The 20,628-nt window shown below is 33.0% G+C and overlaps 1 protein-coding gene and 1 long non-coding RNA gene across 2 annotated transcripts in view; one reads left to right on the forward strand and one right to left on the reverse strand.

The window, feature by feature from the left end:
* Positions 1-20,628, reverse strand: part of gcgra (glucagon receptor a) — a 169,266-nt gene that overhangs the window by 107,212 nt on the left and 41,426 nt on the right. The window lies entirely within an intron of this gene.
* On the forward strand, positions 4,025-5,171 carry LOC115424267 (uncharacterized). The gene is made up of 2 exons (XR_003936070.1): positions 4,025-4,081; positions 5,089-5,171. It is a non-coding gene; the product is annotated as an uncharacterized LOC115424267 (long non-coding RNA).

Consider the following 20,628-nt stretch of genomic DNA (forward strand, 5'->3'; position numbering starts at 1 on the left):
GCTTGTTTGTTAAAAGACGCTAAAAGTTGCCTCGTTGTGTTTCATTTTTATGAGATGTAAAAGTCCACGTGAAGCTATTTTCAGCAACTGAGATACTTAATGTGCAAGCCTTTATACACTGTAAAAAAAAATCTGTAATTTAACAGAATTTTCACTGTTTATTTTACACATTTTTCCTGTATTTTGAAGATACAGGCAAATATCAATGAAATGACAAAAACTGACTGTGATTTTACACATTAAATGTAAAATAACATGAAAAAACTAACTGTGAATAACCATAAAATTTCCATTTTTTTTAAAAAGAAATAAAATTACTGACAGTTAACTGTAAAAGAAGTATTTGTCCTGTAAGTTTAACAAGACTTGTTTGTTAATTGACAAATATCTTGTGTAATTTCAACAAAAGTGTTGAATAAATGCATTTTTGTGAATGTATAACATGTATAAGCACTGAAACTGTAAAAATAGTTTTTATCAGTGGATTGTACAACTTAGTCTCATTGAAATTGTATGTATATATATATATATATATATATATATATATACACATAGGTAATCTGAATATTTTAATACATGTAAATATTCTTTCATATTTCAAATATTCATTAAAAAGTTAAAAAAAAAAAAAAAAATCTCATGTAAAGTTAGGGCAAAATACTGTATTTTAATTATGGAAAATTACCATATTTTTATGAGATGGTTATTTTCCATTATTTTCTAATATTCTTTCGGCACCCCTGCTGCGGGAATATTACTGTTTTTTTTTTTTTTGTCTGTTTGTTTTTGTTTTTTTACAGTGTAGGGCACTCATTAAAATACTCAGAGGATCTAACAAGACTTTCTCATTTTTTGTGAAATTGTCCCACATTTTTTATTATTATGTAGAAAATTAAAGTTATTGAATTTACCAGATTTGGTTCCTTACCCATAAGTGGCAAGAAAAAAAAATTCAAGAAATGCATATATTAAAAAAAATCACGTACTGATGTAAAATGTTTAATACCTGTTGATCCACTAATTCTATCAATACATGTAAATAATTGGTGTAAAATACAGTTATTTGTCTTTTCATGGTCATCACATATGACCCTTTTGAATGTTCAGAGGCGCCGTAGTCACCATGGAAACACCGTCATCATCTACAACATTGATTCACCAGTAAAACCCATGGAGTTGGATCAATGACAGTGGACACACTTGTTTTATGTTTCAGTTAGTGATAGATTTGACTGAAAAAGTCACTTTTTCTGCAGTATTTTCTGATTTTGACACAATAACCCTCAACTTTACTCTGGTGTTTTAATGAACATCTACATGATCAGAATGAAATATAGGAAAATACATGATTTTCACTGAAAAAAAGCAAAATACAGAGGATAATATTGTAATAAATGGTGATAAATGATTTAACCCTCATGGATCTGAGCCTATTTTGGCCATTGTTGAGTACTTTTGATTTTGCCTTTATATACTACATAAAGAAACGTTTATTATACCCATGTGCGGTATCTTTGTTTTTCAGCACAACTTCATCTATCTCATCTGCCTGGAAAAATAAATCAGATTTAAAAAACATCATGTAACCATACCCACTGTATCAGTATGCACAATGTGTTAAGTCAATGACTCAAAAACTATAAATCAGAATATATATTTTTAGTACAACTCCATATTAACAGAAAGTTAAAAAAAAAAAAAAAAAAGTCTTTGTGACTACTGTTATTTATCAAACTACATGGGTTTTATTGGTGAGTCAATGTTGAAGCTGAAGATGACAGTCTTTCCATGTTCACTATAGATCCTCTAAACGTCCAAATGTCACATCTGATGACCACAAAAAGCTGAGAAACAGTAATTTACTTGACTTATTAAAAAGTATTAATAGGATTAGTGGTCGGAAACCTATTGAACGTGTTAGATTAGTGGATGCTTTTGGTCGCTGGCGGGATAAGTAGTCCCCCTGTGTCTTTTATTTCCTCATGAAGATCTACGGGTTCACTTGTTACAACTGACCCCAGTTATGAATGAATGGGCTGCACACAGTCAGCTGTTATCTGCAGACACAAATCAGGACGTGCATGAGTTACTGCGTGGATGCTTCAACGTACGTCCCCAGAATGCTTCCGGCCCACTTTGTTTTCAGTCGACTAATTAGGCAGCCAAGCCCCGCGGTGTTATCATTTCCCATGTCTGTACGCTTGCACATGGAGTTTATAAACTGTAAAATATCATATCCTGCCTCTAAGTCACTGACATGCACTGGAAAGCATCCACATCTTTAGCCGTTCATGAGAATCTGTGGAAGAGCGCAAACAAGAAATGAGCATGTGGACACCAGCACGAACAAGGGAAAGCAGCGATTTGTTAGCCTCATAGCATAATAAGTCATCCTCTATGTGGACAAAAATATTGGGACACGTTGAATTCAGATGTTTATTTTCTAACAGGGGTCTGGGATACAAAACAATAACAAATGTCATAATAGAATTTTATTTTGGGACAAATATCATATTCATTATTAACATATAAAGACCCAGTGCTGTTTTGTGACAGTTCTCAAATGATTTTTTTTCTCTATTTTAAACCTTTCTGAAGTAATTTGTCACCATTTACTCTAATATTACGCTCTGTATTTTTAATTTTTAAGTGAAAATCAGGTATTTTCCTATATTTCATGCAACTGATTATGTAGATGTCCATTAAAGCTCAGATGAACCCTTTCATGCATAGCGGTCACTACAGTGGACATCTATTCTACAGCTGTTCTCTTGTATTTTCATGAGTTTTATTGTTTTAGTTCCATACCAGCCAACACATTAGACGCTTATGCACCATCTCATACACTGTAATTCATATCATTACCGTAACTTTGCTGTTCTTGATAAACTTGACCATATTTTAGTGAAAATCAGTTGTTAGTTGTTATTAGACTGTAATTAACAGTTTTCGTAATCAAAAAGGGTTTATTTTTGCATATTATCTCCTTGAAGTGAGTAATAACTAGTATTAGAGTATGTTAAAATGTGAGAAAAAATCAGATTAACTGCATTAAAAATGTTTTTATTTCCAATCCAATCCAACTTTATTTATAAAGCACTTTAAAACAACCACAGTGGACCAAAGTGCTGTACAGAAGATTAGAAGTGCAATAAAAATTAATAAAAGCATTAAAAAATATTAAAATCAAATAAAAAAATAACTACAACTATATTTCAGTTTTCACACAGTATATCACTTTCTGATGATGGGTTTTAAATGCATGTTTCTTTGCTTCAAAAATTAAACGCATGGTGTCCAGCTGAGTTGATATTTTTGTAGCTTCATGGAAAAATAGGTTCATAAAAAAAAATTTCAGTCGCATTGTTGTTTTCATGTCTAAAGAGGATTTTTTTTTTCTTTTTTCTGTCTTGTTTTGTTTTGTTTTGGTTGTTGGGAGTCTGATGTTTGTTTTCTGTATTGAAAAATGTTGTCTTCAATTGAACAAATATTGTATATTTTCCTTCACACCAGAAAAATTAGTAAATATATTTGATTTAAAAAGAGGAATAAAAACACTCAGGACAAAAATTTTGACTGAGGTTCTCATAATTCATGCATGAAAGGGTTAAAGTTGAGGGTTATTATATCCAAAACAGAGAAAACTCAAGAAAATGGTTATTTTTTGCTGCAGAATGTGTTGTTAACTAAAAATAAAATAAGTGTCTCCATTGAACTCCATGGGTTTTAATGGTGAATCAATGTTGTAGAAGACGACAGTGTTTCCATGGTAACTACAGAGCCTCTGAACGTCCAAATGAGTCATATCTGATGACCATGAAAAGATGACAAACTGTTTATTTAACCAATTATTTACATGTATTGATAGAATTAGTGGATCAACAGGTATTTACCTTTTTATAACAGTGAATGATTTTGGTTGCCAGTGGATGTTTGGGTCTTTATGGGTTAATATTGATGTTTCTATCTCAAATCAGCATGATTGTTGTTGTTATATCTATGAATGTTAATATTTCCTTAAAGTTTAATAGGAGTTTTTTCTTCCTCAGTGAGATGTGAAGAAAGTAGATGGTTAGTTGTGGTACAAAAGTATTATTTACAGTCAGATCTCGAAAGATATTCTAGAAATTTAGAGAAAGAACGATTAAAATCATAAGAATGGATAAGAAAAAAATCAATGTTGAGAGAAATTAAGTAAAAACCATCTTTGAGGCATTTTGGAAACAAAGATAACAATTTAAACCAAACTAACCAATGTAATAATATTCTAACAGGGGTCTGGGATACAAAACAATAATGACAAATGTTATAATATAGTTTTATATTGGGATAAATATCATATTAATTATTAGCCCGTAAAGACCCTGTGCTGTTTTTGTGACAGTTCTCAAATTATTTTTTTCCTCTATTTTAAACCTTTCTGAAATAATTTTTCCCCATTTACTCTAATATTACACACTGTATTTTTCATTTTTAAGTGAAAATCAGGTATTTTCCTATATTTAATGTAACTGATTATGTAGATGTTCATTAAAGCTCAGATTAAAGTTGAAAATTATTATATCCAAAACAGAGAAAACTAAAGAAAATGGTTATTTTTTCTGCAAAATGTGTTCACTAAACATAAAATAAATGTCTCCATCCACTGTCATTTATTGAACTCCATGGATTTTACTGGTGAATCAATGTTGTAGAAGATGACAGTGTTTCTATGGTAACTACGGAGCCTCTGAACATCTAAATGGGTCGTATCTGATGACCATGAAAAGATGACAAATTGTATTTTACACCAATTATTTACATGGATTGATAGAATTAATGGATCGACGATTATTTACCATTTTATAACAGTGATTTGGTGGAATGATTTTGGTTGCTGGTGGATGTTTGGGTTTTTATGGGTTAATATTGATGTTTTTATCTCAAATCAGCATGAACGGGACATCTCACAGCTGTAGATATGATGTGTCCTAATATTTTTAGTAATTTATAAAGTTATATTGTCTACAAATATTAAAATTTCCTAAAAGTTTAATGGGAGATTTTTCTTCCTCAGTGAGGTGTGAAGAAAGTCGATGGTTAGTTGAGGTAGAAAATTATTATTTACAGTCAGAGCATGAAAGATTTTCTAGAAATTTTGAGATAGAACATTTAAAATCATAGTAATGGATAAGAAAAAAAAATCAGTGTTGAGAGAAATTAAGTAAAATCCATCTCTGAGGCATTTTGGAAACAAAGATAACAATTTAAACCAAAACTAACCAATGCAATGCATGATATTCTAAATATCAAATATGATATTCTATAGTTTTATATTAGGATAAATATCATTGCATTTGTTAATTTGGTTTAAATTGTTATCTTTGCTTCCAAAATGCCTCAGATGGTTTTTACTTAATTTCTGTCAACCTTGATTTTTTTTTTTTTTTTTTTTTTTTTTTTATCCATGACTATGATTTTAATTGTTCTTCCAATACATTTCTAAAATATTTTTCATGCTCTGACTGTAAATAGCAATTTTCTTCCACAACTAACCATCTATTTTCTTCACATCTCACTTTGGAAGAAAATTTTCACATTAAACTTTAAGGAAATATAGATGTTTATAAACTCTATAACCTTATAAACTACTCAAATTTTTGGGACACACCATGTCTACAGCTCATAAAATGTCCTGTTCATGCTGATTTAAGATAAAAACATCAATATTAATCATCAATTTGATATTTATCTCAATATAAAACTATATTCTGACATTTCATTATTGTTTTGTATCCCAGACCCCTGTTTAAAAAGAAACACCTGGATTCAACATGTCCCAATACTTTTGTCTACATAGTGTATGACTTAGGTAATTGGCTAACGATATGTAATATAGGTCAAGAATGTTAATCATCAAACCGTTATGTCACTAAAACCTACATAGTCAGGAGATTCTCATAAAGTGTTCGAGATTTACTTAATTATTTACTTGGGATCCCTGTTAGTGTTAGTGCAGTGACAGCTCTAAAAACATCATTTAATATAACAAGAAGACTTTCAGACAATTTATTATTCATAATACCCAACAAGAAATATCCTAATGTAAGATTTGGTATCACATCGAAACAAGCCAATCAACAACTTCAACACATAACTGATACTAGAGTGATACAAGTTCAATAAAATGGCTTTAACATCATGATGATCATATGTAGCCTAAGCTGATTTTTTTCTGAATAATTTATTTTTTGAAGCTGGTCTTGCTACAAATAGGAGTTAAATACTTTGGTAGGTTCAGTTCAGTTCAGTTTATTTTGAATATGCAAAAAAACAAACAAAATAATCCTACATTAGTGCCTAAAACATAAAACAGATTACAAGAAAACATGAAAATTTATACAAATACTTAAAAAAAAATGATTTAATTTGTGTAGTCCGGGTTAGCACAACCCTATACAGTGCAGTTTTCTTTAACCCATAAAGACCCAGTGCTACTTTTGTGGCAATTCCATAATAGTTTTTTCTCTATATTTCACTTTTCTTACGCGATTTATCACCATTTACTCTAATATTATGCTTTGTGTTTTGGATTTTTTAGTGAAAATCAGGTATTTTCCTGTGTTTAATTTACTAATCATGTAGATGTTCACTGAAGCTCAAATTAAAGTTGAGGGTTATTAAATCAGAAACAAAGAAAACTGAAGAAAAAGTGACTTACAATACAATACAATACAATAGGCTTTATTGTTATTACACCAGTTGTGCAACAAAATTGCAGATGCCAGCGACAGTGCACTTACATCTAAATAACAACACAATAAAACCCAGACAGATATAAAAAAAAAAAAAAACCCATAAAATATAAAATAGTGTGCAATCAAAAAAATATGTGCAAATTAAAAATATACTGCATGAAAGGGTAAAATTTTTAAAATTAAAAGTAAATTAAGTAAATTAACCCATAAAGACTCAGTGGTAATTTTGCAGCAGTTCCCAAATTATTTTTTTTTCTCTAGATTTAACCTGTCTTAAATGATTTATCACCATTTATTACAATATTATCCTCTGTATTTTGCATTTTTTTCAGTGAAAATCATGTATTTTCCTCTATTTAATTCACTGATCATGTAGATGTTCATTAAAACACCAAAGTAAAATTGAGGGTTATTGTATCAAAAACAGAAAAAGTGACTTTTTCAGTAAAATACATCAATAACTGAACATAAACCAAGTGTGTTCATCCACTGTCATTGATTAAACTTCATGGGTTTTACTGGTGAATCAGTGCTGTAGACTGTTATATTATCTTCTGTATTTTGTGTTTTTTCCATCAAAATCAAGTGTTTTCCAGTATTTAATGACAGATGTTCATAAAAGCTCAGATTAAAGTTGAGGATTATTATAATAGAAACAGAGAAAACTGAAGAAAAAGGGACTTTTTCGGTCAAATCTATCATTAACTGAACATAAACCAAGTGTGTCCATCCACTGTCATTGATTAAACTCCATGGGTTTTACCACTGAATCAATGTTTCAAGTTTTCATTCATTTTCTTTTTGGCATGCAATTTATTAATTTGTAATTTTCCTTCGTTGCTTTTGTTCATTTTGTTCTTCTTCATCTTGCTATGTTGCTTATTTTATTCTTTTTTTAGTACATTTTTTTTGTTGATTTTTTCACATTATTGATTATTTCATGGTTTATTGTTGTTCATTTATCCACTGTCATTGATCCAACTCCATGGGTTTTACTGGTGAATCAATGTTGTAGAAGATGACAGTGTATCCATGGTAACTACGGAGCCTCTGAACGTCCAAATGGGTCATATCTGATGACCATGATAAAACGACAAACTGTATTTTACACCAATTATTTACATGTATTGATAGGATGAGTGGATCAATAGGTATTAAACAGTTTAGATCTGTAGATGCTTTTGGACGCTAGTGGATGTTTAGGTCTTTATGGGTTAAAATATTTTTGGTAAAGGTCAAATTAAATACTACAAGCTACAAGTGAAGGATCAATAGAGTTATAATTGAAGTATTTTTGCAGTGATTTCCACATTTTTCACTGAAAATCACATACTCTCTTGTATTTAAATTTCTTATCCTGTATATATTCAGAGTAAATTCATAGGCTCATATTAGGGCTGTCAAAATTAACACGTTCACACGGATTAATCTATCATCATGATTAATCTGATTAAAAATTTTAATGCAATTAACCCATCTGCAGCACAGAATGACTCTGAACGTCTCTGGCAAAGCATTTCGGTCAGTTTGTCCAAGTAGAGTTACCATCACGCATGCGCAAATAAGTAGTTGATCCAGTAGTGACAGGCAGTAGAACCAACCAATAAAGATGGAAGACACTAAACAGCACGTTGGAGCTTTGGATGGAAATATGAAGACAAAAAAAAAACAAGATGGAACAGTTGTTTACAGTTGTTTTGTTGAAACTGTTGAAGGTGTTTAATAAACATGTTAAGTGCATATATATTCCCTTTTTTCTTGAGTCTGTTTGCTTGCGCAAAATGAAACGTGATTAATATAGATTAAAAATGACTGATATTTAATCGTGATTAATCGAAATTAATCTACAGCAACCCTGTGATTAATCTGATTAAAAATTTTAATTGTTTGACGGCGCTAGTTATTATATCAAAACAGAGAAAACTGAAGGAAAAAGTGACATTTTCAGTAAAATATGTCATTAACTGAACATAAAAACAAGCGTCTACAACCGCTGTTATTGGTCTTTTTTTTTTTCTTTCACAGTTTTAATTGTACAGCTGTTTTTATGTCTTCTTAATCTATTCTTGTATTTTTAGCCTATAATTTTTGCTTTTTAATCTTCAGTATGATACTGTTTTTAATTGTATAGCTGCTTTATGTCTTTAATCTATTCTTGTATTTAATTTAATTTTCTTTGATTTATTTATTTATTTATTTAAATTTTGGTTTTCCCCTGTAAGTCGCTTTGGAAAAAAACATCTGCCAAATGCATAAATGTAAACGTAAATGTAAATTTGTCAAACTACATGGGTTTTAATGGTTAACATTCACTACAGATCTTCTGAACATCGTGTCACATCTGATACTGAAGAAACTAGATTTTACCTGAATTATTTCAATGTATTGAACAGTTACTACACATTTTAGATCAGTGCTTTCAGTCACCGGCGGCTGTTTAAGGGTTAAATCTGTTAATCATTTGCTCTTCTGCTTCTTCTGTTCCTCTCTAGTATACTTACACCTGCTTGAAACCTGAAATAAAGTGTAAAAGTGTGGAAATTATTGTTGTTATAAGTGTTCGTCTTTGATTGTAGTGCTTTGATTAAATTAAAAATGCAAGTTAGGAATCAAAGTAAAACCCTCAGGCTGAAACTCCATTAACCATTTAACCTCCTCCCTGTTAAAACCAAGATTGCATTTCAAAGACATAAAACGCCTGTGTAAATTACCTTAAACGTTCCCATTTATGATCAAATATGAGTCTTTGATGCTGCGTACGGTACGATACAATAAGACCGCCTCCTCGCAGCTGCAGCGATGTCATCCTGCACAAACACGCCTGTTAGAAACCTTTAGCCGCGTATGTAATGCAGGTAATGTAATCAGCAAACACAGACTAATTAGGCAGTAAAACAGATGAGCAAACAAATATAAACATGCACACACACTCACACACAACATCTTGCACGCCCATTCCTTTAAGGACCATTTACTGCCTACTCGCAAACCCTAAACTTAACCATCTGTGCTTTATACGCCGTCTTTACATTTCCTTTAATCCTTTAACCCCTGAGACATTATTGCATCTGTTTCAGGTTCATAAAAGCTGCTGTGAGTGTGTGTTTGTGTTCCTTTTCTTCAGCGGTTTTGTTTTACTGTGTGTTTTAGGGTCAAAACAGGGTGGAATAACAGAAAAAGACAAAAAAAGGAATTGAAGTTTGACAGGTTTTTGCTAAATAAGGCACTCGGAATGTACATCAATAAGAGATTTACACTGTAAAAAATATATGTAATTTAACAGAATTTTTACCGTTTATTTCACAGATTTTTCCTGTATTTTTAAGACACAGGAAAATATCGATGAAATGACAAAATAGACTGTGATTTTACATGTAAAGCATAAAATAACATAAAAAAAAAACTATAACAGTGAATAACTATAAAATTTCCATTTTTTTTAAAGAATTTTTTTTTCCACAGAAAAATACAGTTAAAATACATTTGCAAATGTATCGTAATTTCACAAATATTTATTTTCTATTTATGAGATTAAACTGTTGATTTAAAATTTAATACTGTAAAAAGAATAATAAAACAAGACAAAATTACTGACAATTAGCCATAAAAGAAGTATTTGTTCTGTAAGTTTAACAAGACTTGTTTGTTAATTGACAAATATTTTGTGTAATTATGGGAGGTTTCACAACAAAAATGTTAAATAAATGTATTTTTGTGAATGTATAACATGTATAAGCACTGATAAACTGTCCAAATTCAGTTTTTATCAGTGGATTGTACAACTTAGTGTCACTGAAAATTATTTATTTATGTATTTATTTATTTAGATATTTAGATATTTAGATAGATAGATAGATAGATAGATAGATAGATAGATAGATAGATAGATAGATAGATAGATAGATAGATAGATAGATAGATAGATAGATAGATAGATAATTTGATTGTTTTAATACATGTAAATATTCTTTATCAAACATTAAAAAGTCAAAAAATTATGCAAAATCTTATGTAAAGTTAGGGCAAAAAACTGTGTTTCAATTATGGAAAATTACCATATTTTTATGAAATGGTTATTTTTCGTTATTTAACAGTATTTTTTCAGCACCCCTGCTGCCGGAATATTACCGTTTTTTTTTATTTATTTATCTTCTTTTTTTTTTACAGTGTAGGATGTTGAACATGAACTGAGAACTAAAACACACTGAACAACAACTAATATTTAAATTTTGGCCCAGTAGTTTTTGTTTTGGGGTTCTTTTTTTCTGCGTTTTGATACCTGGTTGAACTCCTAAAAGCAGTTACACAGTCAAAACTAGGGGTGCAACCGTACAGGTAGCACACAGTTCGGTCCATATATGACCAGTTTATTCCCTGTGTTGTTTAGTTGTTGTTGGTGCATAAACCCAGGACACAGTGATTCATGCAGAGGCAGTCTCCATTTATTTAGCCTGGATAACAGGATATAAAACAGTTAGCAGGGGTGCTAATTCGTGCCCTGTACCAAGATCTGTGGTTAAATGAAAATATCATGTTAACACCGTGCAGAACGGACAACAAAACCAACACTTAATGACAACAGCATACCTGCGGGAACTTAAAAGTGAGTTACTGTGTAAACAATGAGTTTAATCATGGGTCAGGTCGAGTTGCAGGTCTAATGTACGCGGGTACAGGTGGGTGCGGGTTTGGAAATATGGCAGGCCAAGTCATGTTGGAAAAGTGGTGGACTCCTGAAAGAGTCTGATGTGTGTGGAGTTTAAAGCTGCTTCTGTATCTGCGTCCCTCACTGAGATTTGAGAGAGAGAAAGAACAGCGATGAGAAGAGAGCGACACAGAGAGAAAAGAGAGAGAAGACAGAGGAGGAGAGAAACACAGAGAGACAGAGGAAAAGAGAGAAAGAAGAGAGAGAGAGACAGACCACAGAGAGAGAGAGAGAGAAAGACAGAGAGAGAGAAAGAGAGAGAGAAAGGGAGAGAGAGAGACACCACAGAGAGAGAGACAGAGCAGAGAGAGAGGCGAGAGACACGAAGAGAGAGAGAGAGAGGAGGAGACATAGAGAGAGAGAGGAGAACAGAGAGACACAAGAGAGAGAGAGAGAAAGAGAGAGAGAGAGAGAGACACAGAGAGCGAGAGAGAGAAAGGGAGAGGCAGAGAGAAAGAGAGAGAGAGAGGGAGAGAGAGAGAGAAAGAGAGAGAGACAGAGAGACACAGAGAGAGAGAGAGAAAGAGAGAGAGAGACAGAGAGACACAGAGAGAGAAAGAGAGAGAGACAGAGAGACACAGAGAGAGAGAGAGAGAAAGAGAGAGGCAGAGAGAAAGAGAGAGACAGAGAGAGACAGAGAAAGAGAGAGAGACAGAGAAAGAGAGAGAGACAGAGAGACACAGAGAGAGGCAGAGAGAAAGAGAGAGACAGAGAGAGAGAGAGAGAGAGAGAGAGAGAGAAAGACAGAGAGACAGAGACTTGTGGGGGTGGACTCTCACTTGCCTGGACAGGTACACACACTCAGTAGTCTGTACAGCAGTATACAAAGCGCCAACGCAAAGTCAATTGCAAAATTGAAAACTCGCAGTTTCCATGGTGGCCCCACATGTGTTTGCCCATATCAGAATCAGAATCAGAATCTCTTTATTGTCATTTTACCAAGTACAACGAAACTGAGGTAAAGCTCTCAGGTTCAGTGCAAGAATTTACAGACAACAAATATCAATAAAACAACAACAACAAGAAAAGCACTCAGAGAGCGCAGACCTCCACCAAGGCCGATCAGTGGGGCCCCCCACCCCCGATCACCACCAAAATTTAATCATTTCTTCCTGGTGCCAGTATCAACATTTCCTGAAAATTTCATGAAAATCCGTCCGTAACTTTTTGAGTTATCTTGCACATGCACATGCACGCACACAAACACACAAAGCAAAGCGATCACAATACCTCCTAGCGGAGGTAAATATCAGTAAAAGACACAGTTGTTTACATTAAAAAATAAAAAAGTATTGCAAACTACAATATTTGTAAAACATAGAATTTAAGTACTGCAAATAACTTGTGAAGTAGTGCAAATGACATGAAAGATTCAGATCTCTGATTCTGATTCTGATATGGGCAAACACATGTGGGGTCACCATGGAAACTGCGGACAAACCCAAATGGGACCCTTATATGCAGCCCAAATGTAACCCTTCTGGGGCCCACATGGACATGCTGGCAAACTCTGTAAAAAACACAGTAAAAAAATGAAGGAAAATCGTCACAACATGGGAAACAATAGCTAAAACAAAAAACGGCGAGGAAAACGGTGTAAAAAAAAAAAAAAAACAAATGTCAAAACCGTCTATTTTTATAGCGAGTCGGTCTCACTCACAGCACTTTGTGTGTGTGCCCCCCCCCCCCCCCCCCACACCATTACACAGGTGGTGGTGGTGTGGGGGGGTGCACTATGGAAAGAAGAAGGTCTATTTCACAGGTGTCAAACATTTTATAACTTTATTCTTATAAATTATGACTCTTTTTGTATTTGACTTTACTGTCATAAAATTATGAGTTTTATCTCGATATTTTATGACTTTATTCTCATAAAATTATGGGTTTTATCTCAGTATTTTTATGACTTTATTCTCTTAAAATTGCAAGTTTTAACTCGATATGGTCTATTCTATCAGCACGTTTTGAAATTCTTCCTATTGAGCAAACGGTTGAATTTTTATGACTATTTAAAATAAATCATACCCTCAGAACGCTCACCACAGACATGTCAGGGGTTAAAGGGTTAATCTACTTTTCCTGCTGTTGTACCTGTCTGGAATCGACACGTAAAGCGTTGCGTGTTGACTCACATCTCTTAACCTCTGCTCTACATCTCTCTGCTGTCAAAGCTCATTTCACCGTCTCCTGTAAAGAGCTGCCATTATCGGTGCACTCCTCTGTTCCGGGCCCAGGTTGTCAGAAACTAAAAACATCCAATATTCATCACACACTTCCACACTGCCGCTGCTGTGGAGTATGATTCAGGCTCTCCACAGACCTGCTGAGGGTCTGTGGAGAGCTGAAGACGGCAACACATATCATCAGCAGAACACATCTTATCTGTAAACATACAGCCATACGGAAGAGGCACATTTATATTCACATCCTTTACTAAACCTTACTCCTTTTACTCCGTCTGTCAGGTTTTTATCGCTATCGGAGCTGCTTTTATTCAGAGACGCTGTAATCTGTAAAGTAGACCGATCTGTCTGCACTGATATTATCATCTGTTAGCAGTGACGGTGACTTTTTGGCTTAACCAGAGTTGTTATCGCATTACAACCATGACCATTTAGACCACACTGCAGCCAGGTAGGAAAGAAAACACAAGTTAACCCTTTAGCCCCTGTTGCCTTCTGAATGTATGAGTTATTTTGAATATTCATAAAAATTCAACCGTTGACTCAATAGGAAAAATTTCAAAACGTGCTGATAGAACAGACCTTGTTCTTTCCAGAGGCATCTGAGCATGCTCAGTGCACCCCCCACCACCTGTGTAATGGGGGGTAAAGCACACAGCAGTGAGTAGTCACTTTTCCATTGACCCTCAAATTGCACAATACAACTTATGCATAAAAATTTCAAAGTGGCTACAGACACAGTACTATGGTATGAAATACTGGTTTGTCTATTACCACAGAGCTAATCAGTGCCCGCGTTATCATGTCTAGACTGGTAACTTACATCCTGAAAAAGTACCAAGGCAATCATATAGCGAATATGTCGACTTGTTTTCAAACAGGTTTTCGAAGATTTTCAAACGGGGGGGGGGGGGGGGGGGGGGGATAGGTAAATCCGACATTGATATAAATCAGCCACTGGGACAACGTTCAGAGTGCAGAATTCGGAGCACAGCACTCAATACACTGAACTGACACAGAACTGAAGTCACACAGCACACTGCCGCATCTAACATGTAGCTCCGCCCACCTTCTCCAGCCTCCGCAGCATAGAACACCATAAAATAACATATAGAGTATTCAGAACAATAATTCCTATTCTATACTATATACTATCACCAATTTCTCATTTCTTCCATCAGTTCCCACAGTAGCGTTGTAGCAAAATACACAAAAGAATGAACTAAAGTATACTCCATATATCACCACAGTACTGTGGCAACAAGAGGAAAATGAATTAAAAAAAAAAAAAAAAAAAAACAAGAGGCAAACGAGACTTCATGGAACAGTATCCATGATTGGCTCTAGTACAAATGCTAATATTTGATTGGTCTGTGGCAATAGACAAACCCATATTTTGTGCCACAGTACTGTGGCAGTAGCCATTGCCTAAAAATTTGCCTAATGGAAAAACGACAATTTTGCCAAAACTCTCCTTTTTCGATTTGAAGTTTTTGCACTGGCAAGAGATGATATATCACACAAAACTGCAATGGAAAAACCTTTTTCCACAACTACAGTCACGTGAATAAAAATAAAAAAATAAAAAAAATAAAAAAAAACACAGATGTTGACGGACGTTACAACAGAGAAGAAGAAGAGTTTTAAAAACACATGGTGCAGTATGTGTGGGCACACCAGGAAACTGAAACATTTTTTAATTTAGTACGAGATAGAGAGGTAATATATAATAATAATAATGAATATATCTGTAAATCAACATGATGTTTACGTTCGTTGACATGTTTATGGAATGACTTCTCATGTCATCTCGCGATAATAAATAAACAAATCATCACATTTGTGATTAAATGAAAAAATCAACATTACGCACTTCTGTTTTTTTGACATTTAGTAAATATCGGTAAAGTTTTGAGCAGATGTCCAAAAGAAAAGTGACTATTGAGATAGACTCGCTATAAAAATAGATGGTTTGGGCTGTTTTTGTTCTGTTTTTTTACACCGTATTCCTTGTCGTTCTTTGTTTTCACTGTTGTTTGCCATGTTATGATGATTTTCCTTCAATTTTTTTCTGTGTTTTTACCGAGGTTTTGCGTCATAGAGTCATTATTTAAAATTATTCTTAAACATCAGGCCCATCTGTAACACTGTTATTCCTGTCTGACCCACATCTGCCACTTTACTCACATATCAAAGATTCGTCGACCTGATGAAATTTAGATCTACATCCCTGGACCCTGAAGAAATGCGGTGACTGTTCTGGATGGTTCTAATATAAATAATGCATTTGCAAAGAGCACCTAATACTGGCCCATTGTAAAGCTGAGCATAATAAGAAAAGCAGGCATTAAACAATGCCTTCCTTTTTCTGCGGAGCCTGATAAGATACTATCTAACGTCGCAGCTTTTGTAAATAATTCACTTACAGAATTAGTCGAAGGTTTTGCAGCAGAGAACAGAGATTTCAATGATGATAAGACAACAAACACATTTGGTGTAACCACAAAGGCAAGATTGGACTGTTTTTTATCCTGATAACATGTCTGGATACAGATTACACTGTTAATAAAAAGTTTAGCAGCTTTCATTTGTGTAGTAGTGTCGTAGAATTTAAGATCAGTCTTGTCTTGGAATCAACCACAGATGCAAACAGGACTCCGGAGTTCATCTCAAAACCACAACGGGTTATAACATGATTAGATTAGATTAGATTAGATTAGATTAGATTAGATTAGATTAGATTAGATTGCATTACATTACATTTCATGACATGACATAACATTACATTAGATTCTCAAATCATATCATAGGTTTGTTTACTCATCATCTGTGTTTTGATCATTTGACATAAAGATATTTATACTTATATATTTATACACTAATTGCTTTTCATAGATATTAACCCTCCGGTATCCGGGTGCGCATTTTAGGCACACTTTTCACTTCGTTTTAAAAAACTTCATATTATTTTTCACAATTTAAATAAGGTTAGAATTCAACAGATTTTCATTTTTGCATGATCTTTAAAATTCTGGCCACCAACTAAAATGTGCACATTGTAAACAAAAGAAAATTACAAGACTAGCATCTGTCTCCCAAGTGTGCCTAAAACGCACTGTTTCTTCCTTTTGATTTGTATGATTTGGGCTGACCTGGATTTACAAAAATAAAATCAAATTAGAGCAGAAAAATAAATCAATACATAATATTTAATAGTTTGATTTATAGGTGTGCATTTTACGCACACTTGGTGACAGATGCTAGTATTTTTTGTACATTTGACCTAGCGCCAAAAATAATCATGCAAATTAACCGATGTTGGAGTTAATCATTGACATATGCCAGGCTGCAAAAATCAAATAACATGTGATCCACTTTTTCTGTAGTATATTGAAAAAAAATAAATAATTTTTTATGTTTTTTGCATCCAAAAAAATGGTTTGTTTACATTACAAACACGACATTTAAATGGTTGAAAAATGTGACAATTATTGAGTATTTGGTATTTTTATTTACAGCTCAAGTTGACGAAATAGAAAAAAGTGTAAAAGAATTAAAAACAAACTGTATGAAATTTTTTTTTACATTATTCCACAAGTGTGCCAAAAAGGCACACTTGGTGCTTAGTAAAGGCCTTGCTGGACGGGATACCGGAGGGTTAATGTAAATCAGACTAAAACGACAGTATTATGATAGTATTCAAACATTTGTTTTTCCATTGTCTACTGTAATAAACAACTTAACATATCAAATCACAAACAAACCTATGCTGTTGTGTAAAAAAAAAAAAAAAAAAAAAAAAAAAAATTAACTGTTCATTGTAAATGGTGTAAAAATCATAAATTAGCCTGAGTGGTGGTTCTAGGTGTAAATGCTCATATTTTTCACATGCATTTGTCTTGTATTGATATGGAATGTATCTCTGCACAATTTTAAATCGCTTCAACATTATTTGAAAACAGCGGAACACAAAACAGAAAAACAGTGGGTAAATGTGAACCAATTTTAAAGCTAAGAGCTAATTTGCTAAATGCTAAGCTAAGTTGAAGCTAAATTAGACGCACTGGTAGTTCTAGGTATAACTGCCCATATTTTTCATATGGCTTTTTCTTGGCCGTATTGACAGGGAATGTATCTCTACCAATTTTAAATAGTTTCAACATTTTACTCAAACAGAGGAACACAAAATAGATAAACAACACTGGGTAAATTTGACGCAATTTTGAAGCAAAGAGCTAATTTGCTAATTTCTAAGCTAAATTGAAGCTACCTTAGACTCACTGGTAGTTCTAGGTATAAATGCCCATATTTTCCATATGTGAAAATCAAGTACTTTCCTAAAATTAATTCACTGATCATAGACATAGACAGACTTTATTTGTCATTCAAGATTTACATCCAAAATTAAATTTGATTAAATAAATAAAACAGGATAGACTAAATATGCAAATAAGAGGTATGTGTGAAATATAAAAAACTATGGTTCTCTGATAAAAAAAAAAAAAAAAAAAAAAATCAGTTTTTATTTTGTTTTTTCCTTGTGGCTGTTGTCTTTTTTGTTTGTTTTGTTTTTTGCTTTTTCTCCTGGTGACTTTTTTTTTTTTTTTTTTTTTTTCAGTAGTGAATATTGCAGTTATCATGTAGAGTTCATTAAATCTCCGAGTGCATTTATATGTTAATATATCAAAAAAGATTTTAAAAAAAAATAATAATAATAAGTGACTTTTTTTGTTGTCTGTCGCTATTCAATAACCTTTTGTTGCCATAACACCATGTGTGTGTGTCTGATCTTGGTCAAGGTTTGGTCTCACTTTATTTATCATTACTGTGTATCATCAGCCTAAAACACTGGCAGTACGTCAAGAACGAGCTGATGAAATAAACATATTCTTGTCTTAATGAGCTGTGAGCGTGTGTTACTGCAGAAACAATCTTATACTGTTGAGAAAACAGCACAGATGGTCGGCACAGTGACATTTGACTGGGAAATGCAGAAATTATTTTGTCCTGTACAAATTATTCTGCATAAGCACCTTCATTAAGTACGACAGCGTATTAAGACGGCCACATAAAAAAAAAATAAAAACACTTGTCACAATGGGAATAAAGCCATTAAATAACGCAATAAAACCAGTAATTTTATGAGAATTAACCCATAAAGACCCAGTGCTGCTTTTGTGGCAGTCCCCAAATTAAGTTTTCTCTTTTGTTTACCTTCCTTGAGTGATTTATCACCATTTACTGTAATATTATGCTCTGTATTTTGCATTTTTAAATGGAAATCAGGTATTTTCCTATATTTAATGTAGTGATTATGTAGATGTTCATTAAGTTAAACCCTGACCATATTTTCAGGGGAAAAACGCCTAAAAAGACATACCCAAAGTAAATGAAGAATTACTTCACAATAATAAGGTTCATGTAGATGTTCTTGGTGTCTATGGACATTTACAGACCTCACAGAATCTATTCCCATTGTCTAAAATATTGTATCTATTACTATGCCTGAGTAAACTGTAACAAACTAAAAGAGAAATTAGAATTTTTTATCCTCGCCTGTTTGTTTTTCGGCTGGATTGACGATGATATGCATAAATTAATTGTTCGTGTCAGAGATTTTTAATAGCGTATATTTCACCCCACAAAGATTAAAAATCATGTTTGAACATTAAAGTTTGCACTAAAATACACTTTTGATGTACTTTTATTAACATCAGGGTCTAAACTTTGAGCAAAAGTTGAAAAAAAACATCCATTGTCCTGATTTATTATATTTTTATAGTAGATGAATATTAATATAATTTTTTAGGCCCGCCGGCGGGCTGATAGGGCTAAAGGGGTTAAAGCACAGAGTAAAGTTAAGGGTTTTTATATCCAAAACCGAAAAAACTGACGAAAGAGATTGTTTTTTTTTTTTTCTGCAAAATATATCACTAACTGAATTTAAAATAAGTGTCTCCATCCACTGTCACTGATCCAACACCATGAGTTTTACGAGTGAGTTAATGTTGTAGAAGTGTTGCCATGGTAACTACAGAGCATCTGAACGTCCAAATAGGTCATATCTGATGACCATGAAAAGACGACAAACTGTATTTTACACCAATTATTTACATGTATTGATAGGATTAATGGATCAACAGGTATTTAACGTTTTATATCAGTGAATGATTTTGGTCACCGGTGGATGTTTGGGTTTTTATGGGTTAAGTCAAATAAAAAAAGAGTCATAATTTTACGAGAATAAAGTCGTAATATTATGAGAATAATGTCATCATATTTGGAGAATAAAGCCATAATATTACAAGAATAATGTTGTAATTTAAAAACAGGCTGGGAACATATCATAATTTACCCAGAATAAAGTCGTACCCAGTCGTTGCATAATGAAGAACTTGGAACATTTTGTGAGGTTCTACTTTGATTTAGGGTTTACGCACAAAGGCCAAATACTGAGTCTACTAGCCCCGCCCACCGTCAACACATTGGCATTAGTCTAAGGACTTTGAAGTGAGTTTGCACATGTTTGAGTTTGTTTCATTGTATGAACTGAACAGATTTAGAGCAAATGACTTAACTTCCTTAAGGTTTACAATTTCTAAATTATGACTTTTTATCACACGATTGTAAATTTCAAAATATTACAACTTTCATATTGTAAAAGTACAAAAATTTTTTCATTAAATTATTTTCGCTGGAACATTGTGGTTTGAAGGAAGTCATAAGTCACAACGGCTTATGGGCTCAAAAACCTACCTGGAACACAGCATAATTCTTGAAATATTACAACTTTATTCTCTTAAAGTTATGACTTTTTGTATTCGACTTCATTATGATAAAATTACGGGTTGTATGTCAATATTTTATGACTTTATTCTCTTAAAATTATGACTCTTTTTGTATTCGACCTTACTCTCAAAATTATGGGTTTTGTCTCAATATTTTATGACTTTATTCTCGTAAAATTGTGACTTTTTTGCATTCGACTTTAGTCTCATAAATT

Source organism: Sphaeramia orbicularis, chromosome 8 (assembly GCF_902148855.1).
Source record: "Sphaeramia orbicularis chromosome 8, fSphaOr1.1, whole genome shotgun sequence".
Classification (NCBI taxonomy): Eukaryota; Metazoa; Chordata; class Actinopteri; order Kurtiformes; family Apogonidae; genus Sphaeramia; species Sphaeramia orbicularis.